The 8,071-nt window shown below is 48.2% G+C and overlaps 1 pseudogene; it reads left to right on the forward strand.

Moving 5' to 3' along the window:
• The window catches only part of LOC119368743, a 35,060-nt pseudogene that overhangs the window by 5,554 nt on the left and 21,435 nt on the right, over positions 1-8,071 (forward strand).

Raw genomic sequence — 8,071 nt, forward strand, 5'->3', positions numbered from 1 at the left:
TTGGGGGGTTAATTTAGGTGTTTCATATATTGTGTTAGCTTGCTAATTAATAGAGAGAAGTGTCCTCTCTTATGTCCGTGCTTGGTCGACGCTACGTACTGTACATAGAGAGGCCCTCGACACGCTAGCTAGTAAGAAAATGAAGGGAACCATTAAGTACAGAAATTCGTCATGCATACCGAGAGAAGTGATCGACCGACCTCTCCTTCTCCGAGAGATTGGTCGAACAACAAATTTTCGTATTATCTATCCGACGCTACTGGCTACATACATATACAATATGTAAGATCTCTTACAGTCCCCTAGCAATTGAAATCAACTTCCACATGGTATTCTCCGGCTTTATTGATGACGTGGTCAAGAAAAAAATCCCGCCAATTCCTCTTGAATTGCTTTCATGCAATCTTGTTCTAGGAGTTCATCCCGCATCTGCCACGTCTAATTTGAAGAAGGGGGTTAATACATATATGAATGAAACTCAACAGAACTGATGGTGTAATAAAATGAAATTGTGAATATTATTGCTTACGCACTTCATATTGTCTTTTAGAGTAGCCCCGCTTATTTTTCAAAGTCGCATTGTAGATGAACTCGCACGCGTAGTATCCACATAAATCATTTTCTTGTTCCTGCCACAAGCACTTTACAAGAAATAGAGGTCAATCAAACTGATAATGAAGCATTATAAATGGCATTGATGAAAGTACAACTATAGAATCAATGGGAGATGCACGCAACTAGCTAGCTAGTAGTACTTACTTTCGGGTATGTATATCGCAGCTCCTTCGGCAGTCCCGGAACTTCTGCGGTGAACTATTTCCAAACCCTGTAAGACAAAGAAAATAATTATTATTACTTGAGATATCAGGAAATGAACAAAAAGTTGCCGATATGGTGCGATTATGATCGATTGAACTTACTTGTTGTGCAAATTAGTCATGTCCGCATAGGTTTCGGGATCTTTTCGTCTCGAGTCTAAGACGTTTAATACTCCCCGCTCAAGCTTAATCTCCAGAAGAACATAGTGGAATCTCCGCACGCATGCATAACTCATCAATTACATTACTATAACCTCGCTCGAGTAATAAGGGAAACCGAATAAGGAAAGAGTATTAAATCTTTGTTTTGATTTTTGATCTATGATTGTAGCAAGTTGGCCTCGGCCTCTTCGGCGTGCTTTGTAACCTGAATTTCATCTATGATATTTGTGTTAATGAACCCAATATCATACATTTCTTGTTTTTTGCACTCGACGATTTTTAATCTGCATAATATAGTGAGGATAATTAATTATAAATACATGCAATGAAAAAGCCGAGCTATATATAGAGACTTAATGACAGAAATAGTACTTACAGACAGTAGCAAAAGACCGTTAGTTTATCGAGGGCCTTTTGATTGAAGAACTCGAAGAACTCCTCAAATAGAACAGTCAACAGATCAGTTCCAACGAGGTCGTGCTCCTCTTTAATATTCAGATACAAAGCATTCATCCCCCAGACTCTCTGCAGGTTTTCATGTACCAATTATGGAATGTTTGCATCATAGTTGTTAGAGATTTTTCATCTTTGACGAGAGGCTTCCCGTACTCGTATCTGTGTTCGTCCACCTCCAAGAAATCAGGAAGTTAATCGTCAGGAAGGTAATCTGCAAGATTGCCATAACCGGCCACCGTCCCCGGAGCATTAGCGACGATGTCGCCGCTAGACACATTGAGCGGGGGGCACGATTGCTTTGCTTGTTCGCCAAGCTGGGCAATTTTTTTCCCAGCTGCTCGTTCTTTTAACCTTTTATCACTGACAGTACTTCCCGACCGCTCCACTTCGAGATATGTCTGTTCAGTAATGCGCTCATAGTTGGTTCTTGGCGGAGACTTTGGTGGTTTCCTCAGGGCATCGATAGTACACTTTGCTTTCACCGGATCTACCTTCTCCTTCGGAGGTGGATGTCTCTTTGCTTTCAACCCTTCAAAGAAGTCATCCACTTCAGCTTGCATGATCTTCGCGTTTTCCTCCTTGGTCCTCTCGTACGGTAACTTCTCTAGAGGCTTGAGAGAAGGACCATATCTGTATTGCCTCCCGCCTCTGCTGGCTGTACTGCTAGACGCCGGAGCAGACGGAGCGGCTGCGGCGCTGTTGGGGAACGTTGCAGAAAATAAATTTTTTCCTACGGTTTCACCAAGATCCATCTATGAGTTCATCTAAGCAATGAGTGAAAGGAGAGATGCATCTACATACCACTTTGTAGATCGCGAGCGGAAGCGTTCTAAAGAACGGGGTTGAGGTAGTCGTTCTCGTCGTGATCCTATCACCCGAGATCCTAGCGCCGAACGGACGACACCTCCGCGTTCAACACACGTACGGTCAGCGTGATGTCTCCTCCGTCTTGATCCAGCAAGGGGGAAGGAGAGGTTGATGATGATCCAGCAGCACGACGGCGTGGTGGTGGATGCAGCAGAACTCCGGCAGGGGCTTCGCCAAGCTGCCGCGGGAGGAGGACGAGGTGTAGCAGGGGGAGGGAGGCGCCAAGACTTGGGGTGCGGCTGCCCTCCCCCTGCCCTCATTTATATAGGCCCCCAGGGGGGCGCCGGCCCTAGGAGATGCAATATCCCAAGGGGGCGGCGGCCAGGGGGGTGGAGTGCCCCCCAAGGCAAGTGGTGCGCCCCCCCCCACCTAGGGTTTCCAACCCTAGGCGCAGGGGGGCCCAAGGGGGGCGCACCAGCCCACTAGGGGCTGGTTCCCCTCCCACTTCAGCCCACGGGGCCCTCCGGGATAGGTGGCCCCACCCGGTGGACCCCCGGGACCCTTCCGGTGGTCCCGGTACAATACCGGGTGACCCCGAAACTTTCTCGATGGCCGAAATAGCACTTCCTATATAGTTTTCTTTACCTCCGGACCATTCCGGAATTCCTCGTGATGTCCGGGATCTCATCCGGGACTCCGAACAACTTTCGGTTTGCTGCATACTCATATTCATACAACCCTAGCGTCACCGAACCTTAAGTGTGTAGACCCTATGGGTTCGGGAGAAATGCAGACATAACCGAGACGGCTCTCCAGTCAATAACCAACAGCGGGATCTGGATATCCATATTGGCTCCCACATACTCCTCGATGATCTCATCGGATGAACCACGATGTCGAGGATTCAAGCAACCCCGTATACTATTCCCTTTGTCAGACGGTATGTTACTTGCCCGAGACTCGATCGTCGGTATCCCAATACCTCGTCCAGTCTCGTTACCGGCAAGTCACTTTACTCGTACCGTAATGCATGATCCCGTGACCAGACACTTGGTCACTATGAGCTCATTATGATGATCCACTACCGAGTGGGCGTAGTGATACCTCTCCGTAACACGGACTGACAAATCCCAGTCTCGATCCGTGTCAACCCAACAGACACTTTCGGAGATACCTGTAGTGCACCTTTATAGTCACCCAGTTACGTTGTGACGTTTGGTACACCCAAAGCACTCCTACGGTATCCGGGAGTTACACGATCTCATGGTCTAAGGAAGAGATACTTGACATTGGAAAAGCTCTAGCAAAACGAACTACACGATCTTGTGTTATGCTTAGGATTGGGTCTTGTCCATCACCTCATTCTCCGAATGACGTGATCCCGTTGTCAATGACATCTAATGTCCATAGTCAGGAAACCATGACTATCTGTTGACCAACGAGCTAGTCAACTAGAGGCTTACTAGGGATGTGTTATGGTCTATGTATTCACACGTGTATTACGATTTCCGGATAATACAATTATAGCATGAATAAAAGACAATTATCATGAATAAGGAAATATAATAATAATCCTTTTATTATTGCCTCTAGGGCATATTTCCAACAGGCGCATGTCTTCTTTCGTGCTTGCTTATGAGGCGGAGGAGAAGGACTACGACGCGCCGGAGCAGCCGGGGCGGCAGCGGGTCTCTTCCTCCCTTGCTGGCGAGGCGGAGAAGGAGGAGGCTGCTGGCTTGTCGGGCGCGCCGGCGCAGGCGGAGAAGGAGGCGGAGTGCCGCCACGCACCGGAGAAGGAGGAGGCTGCTGGCTGCTCGGGCGCGCCAGCGCAGGCGGAGGAGGCGGAGTGCCGCCACACGCCGGAGAAGGAGGAGGCTGCTGGCTGCTCGGGCGCGCCGGCGCAGGCGGAGAAGGAGGCGGAGTGCCGCCACGCACCGGAGAAGGAGGCTGAGTGCCCTGATCGCCACTCGCCGGAGGAGGAGGCGGTGGAGAAGGCAGAGTGCCCTGACTCGCCGGAGGAGGAGGAGGAGGCGTCCAGTTCAGAAGCTTGATGAACTCCTTCCGCCATAGGCATGGAGTCTTCAGAGCAGAACCCAGCCGAGTCTCCCCTTCATCGGTAGGGTGGTCAAGTTGGAGGTCCTCAAATCCCTCCGTTATTTCATCCACCGTCATCCTAGCATATGCTTCTGGAATCGGACGACAGTGAAAAGTTGCGCCGGGTTCAGAAGGTCAAACTTGGCCGACAGCCGCCTTGACTTTTAAGTTCTGCCATTGCGTCATAAGGTGGCAATTTTGAGCCTCCGTGATAAAATCCACGAGGTAGCTAGCAGGAGCCGTCAAGACATGCTCCGGCTGAAGCAGCTCGGTGGAAGCCACGCTGCTTCTCCGCTGAGATGGAGGGGTTGATTCAGGGGAAGCCTCGGCAGGTCGTTTGCTGTGATCTGCTTCTCGTTCCTCTAGCCCATGTACCCTTTCGTGCAGCGCCTGCAGTTGGCTCTGCTCCAGTTTCTTCCTCCTCTCGTGGGTTTTATAACCCTGTGCATCCGCAAAACCAACCTTCCACGGAATGGAGCCTGGCGTGCCTCGTGTCCGTTCAGGGTGCTCAGGATTCCCGAGGGCCATTGTGAGCTTGTCCTTCTCCCTGTCTGGAACGAACATCCCTTGCTGCGCTGCATCAATATAGTGCCGAAGCCTGTTGACTGGTGTTTTCAGTTGCTTGTCCGTACAACGGTACTTCCCTGATACAGGGTCCAAGGTTCCGCCAGCCCCGAAGAACCAAGTCCGGCAACGGTCTGGCCATCTCATTGTCTCTGGTTTGATCCCTTTATCAAGCAAATCATTCTCAGCCTTGGACCACTTAGGTCGGGCTTTGAGGTAGCCACCTGACCCCGTGCGATGGTGAAACTTCTTCTTCGCAGCATTTTGCTTGTTTGTCGCCGACATCTTCTTACTCTTTTTCAATGTCGTGTGGGACACAAATGCGGGCCACTGATCTCTGATCTTCTCATATTTGCCGATGAATTCTGGTGTCTCTTCTTTATCCACAAACTTTTTCAGCTCTTTCCTCCACCTCCTGAATAGGCCTGCCATCTTCTTAAGAGCACAAGACTTGATTAATTGCTCTTTAACTGGCTTCTCCGGATCCTCCTCTGGCGGTAGGGTGAAATTTGCCTTCAGCTCAGTCCAAAGATCATCTTTATGCATATCATTGACATAAGACACCTGAGGGTCTTCCTCCTTAGGCTTATACCATTGGTGGATGCTGATCGGGATCTTGTCCCTAACAAGAACCCCGCACTGAGCAGCAAATGCGTTCTTTTCCCGGATGGGTTCAATCGGTTCGCCGTCGCGCACGATTGCTGTGATCTCAAACCTTTCATCCAAGCTCAACTTTTTCTTCGGGCCTCGTCTCCTTACCAAAGTTGTGCTCGATCCGGAGGGCTAGAAAAAAGAAGAAAGACGAGATTTAATTAATATGTGTACATATACCAAAACAATGAATGCATCAATTAGCTAGTCAGCACAGGATTAAATAATATATATACCTGGCCAGACTCGGTTCAATCACCGGAGCCGTCATCACGGTCTCCTTCTTGCACCGTCATTGGGTCACCGGAGCCGTCCTCATGGTCTCCTTCTTGCACCGACATTGGGTCAAAGGATCCATCATAATTGCCTGCTTCTTCACCCTGTCCTTCCAGACCATCGGTGTCGTTCCGAAACGATAAGACGACATCACTTCCATGTGCGATTAGCTCCTCCAACATCACTTCAGTTGCTTCGTCTCTGGGGGTGTCCATAGTTTCTACAAATATTTACAACATGGCAATTATTATTCAAACATCGGTGTCGTTTTTTCTCTAGGGTTTGGGTGTCCTCGAGAGTTTTGGTCGAGCGAGAGGGCCGAGGGGGGTGCTGCCGTGGTATAAGTTATCACGGTCGAGAGGGGGTATATATATCGACCGCCCCTCATGTTGAAGTTATCCGGGAGGGGTTATATCGACAACGATGACATACATACATGGGAAAATAATGTTATCAGGGAGGGGGTATATCGACCCTCCCCCCTCTTGTTGAAGTTATCGGGAGGGGGTATATGGACAACGACATACCCGATAAAAAATAAGAAGACAAAAGAAGAAATAAAAAGAGGAGAAGAAGAAAGGAATAGAAGAGAAGATCAAAGAAAAAAAGAAGAAAAAAAGGGGAGAAGAAGAAAGGAATAGAGGAGAACAAGAAAAAATAGAAAATATTCTATTTTCTCTTCTTCTCCTCTATTCCTTTCTTCTTCCCCTCTTCTTTTTCTTCTTTTTTCCTCTTCTTATTTATTTCTCCTCTTCTTCCTCCCCTCTTCTTCTCCTTTCTTCCTCTTATTTTCCTTTTTCCTCTCATTCTTTTTCTTCTTCTTCCTTTCCGAGCTAGATATATAAAATTTTTCTAAAAATTAAACTAACCTAAAATGTACTAAATCAGAGAACATATATAGATAAAACTTTTCTAAAAATCTAACTTTTGCATATATGTATACTTTAAAACATCATTACAATTTTAAAAAATGCATACATACATACAAAAAACATGTAAAAAATACATACACACATATATGAACAAACATAAAAAAATACATATATCTAAAAGATACATACATACATATATGAATCTAAAAACATATAAAAATAGCATGTATAAACTAAAAAAATAGCACGGTGGCGGCGGGGCGCAGAGGCGCGGTGCTCACAGAGGGAGGAGCGCGCGGCGGTCGACGTCGGGGCGAGAAGGGGCGCGAGGAGTGGTGCGGCGACGGCGTCGGGGTAGGAGCGGCGCGCGGCCGGGCAGGGGCGGTCGGCGTCGGGGCAGGGACGGCGCGCGGCGACGGCATCGGGCGAGGGCGCGGGCGGCGACGACGATGGGCGCGGGCGACGACGACGGCGTCGGCGGGGGCGGCGGGCGGCGTCGGGGCAGCCTCGCGGCAACGATGTGCTCGGCGTCGTGGGGGGGACGGGGGGCAACTGTGGTGATGAACTCTGCAAAATTGCTAAGTGCTACTTATATACCACGAGCACTGGTCCCGGTTCGTGGCACCAACCGGGACCAATGGACCCTTTAGTCCCAGTTCGTGTCACCAACCGGGACCAAAGGCCTCTTTTTAGCAGCCCAAAGGGCGAGAAGCGGTGGCCTTTGGTCCTAGTTGGTGGCACGAACCGGGACTAAAGGGGGGCATTGGTCCCGATTGGTGCCACAAGCCGGGACCAAAGGGTGGCATTGGTCCCGGTTCGTGCCACCAACCGGGACCAATGGCCTTGCATAGCGGCGCAGTGGTGGGAGTTTAGTCCCACCTCGCTAGTTGAGAGCGTCGGCCACCTGCTTATAAGAACTGCTACCTCCTCTCTCTCGAACTCCTCTGAACTGCAGGCCTATGGGCCTCATCTGACACTGCTTTGCCTGTGGGCCTTCTGGGCCTTCTGCGGGTCTGAATCCTGGCCCATGGTCGGGTTTCTAGCAGTGGGAGCCCAGTAGGAGGCACTTTTTTTGTTTTTTTTGTTTTCTTTACTTATTATTGCTATTTTTATTTTTTTTTCCAGTTTTTTGTTTTGTTTTCTGCATTATTTATTTTCTTTTGTTTTTTCTTTATTTTTTAATTATTTTTGCTTTTAGTTTTAGAAAAATTATAAACTTTCTGTTAGTGCCATTTGTTTTCAGATTTGAAAACAATTCTTTTGTTTTTTTGTTTTCTTTCTTGCTTTATTTATTTTATTTTGTTTCTACTTACAACAAAATACTTATTGTTGCTATTTTTAAAAAATTTTCCAGTTTTTTTGTTTTATTTT

Source organism: Triticum dicoccoides, chromosome 2B, assembly GCF_002162155.2.
Source record: "Triticum dicoccoides isolate Atlit2015 ecotype Zavitan chromosome 2B, WEW_v2.0, whole genome shotgun sequence".
Classification (NCBI taxonomy): domain Eukaryota; kingdom Viridiplantae; phylum Streptophyta; class Magnoliopsida; order Poales; family Poaceae; genus Triticum; species Triticum dicoccoides.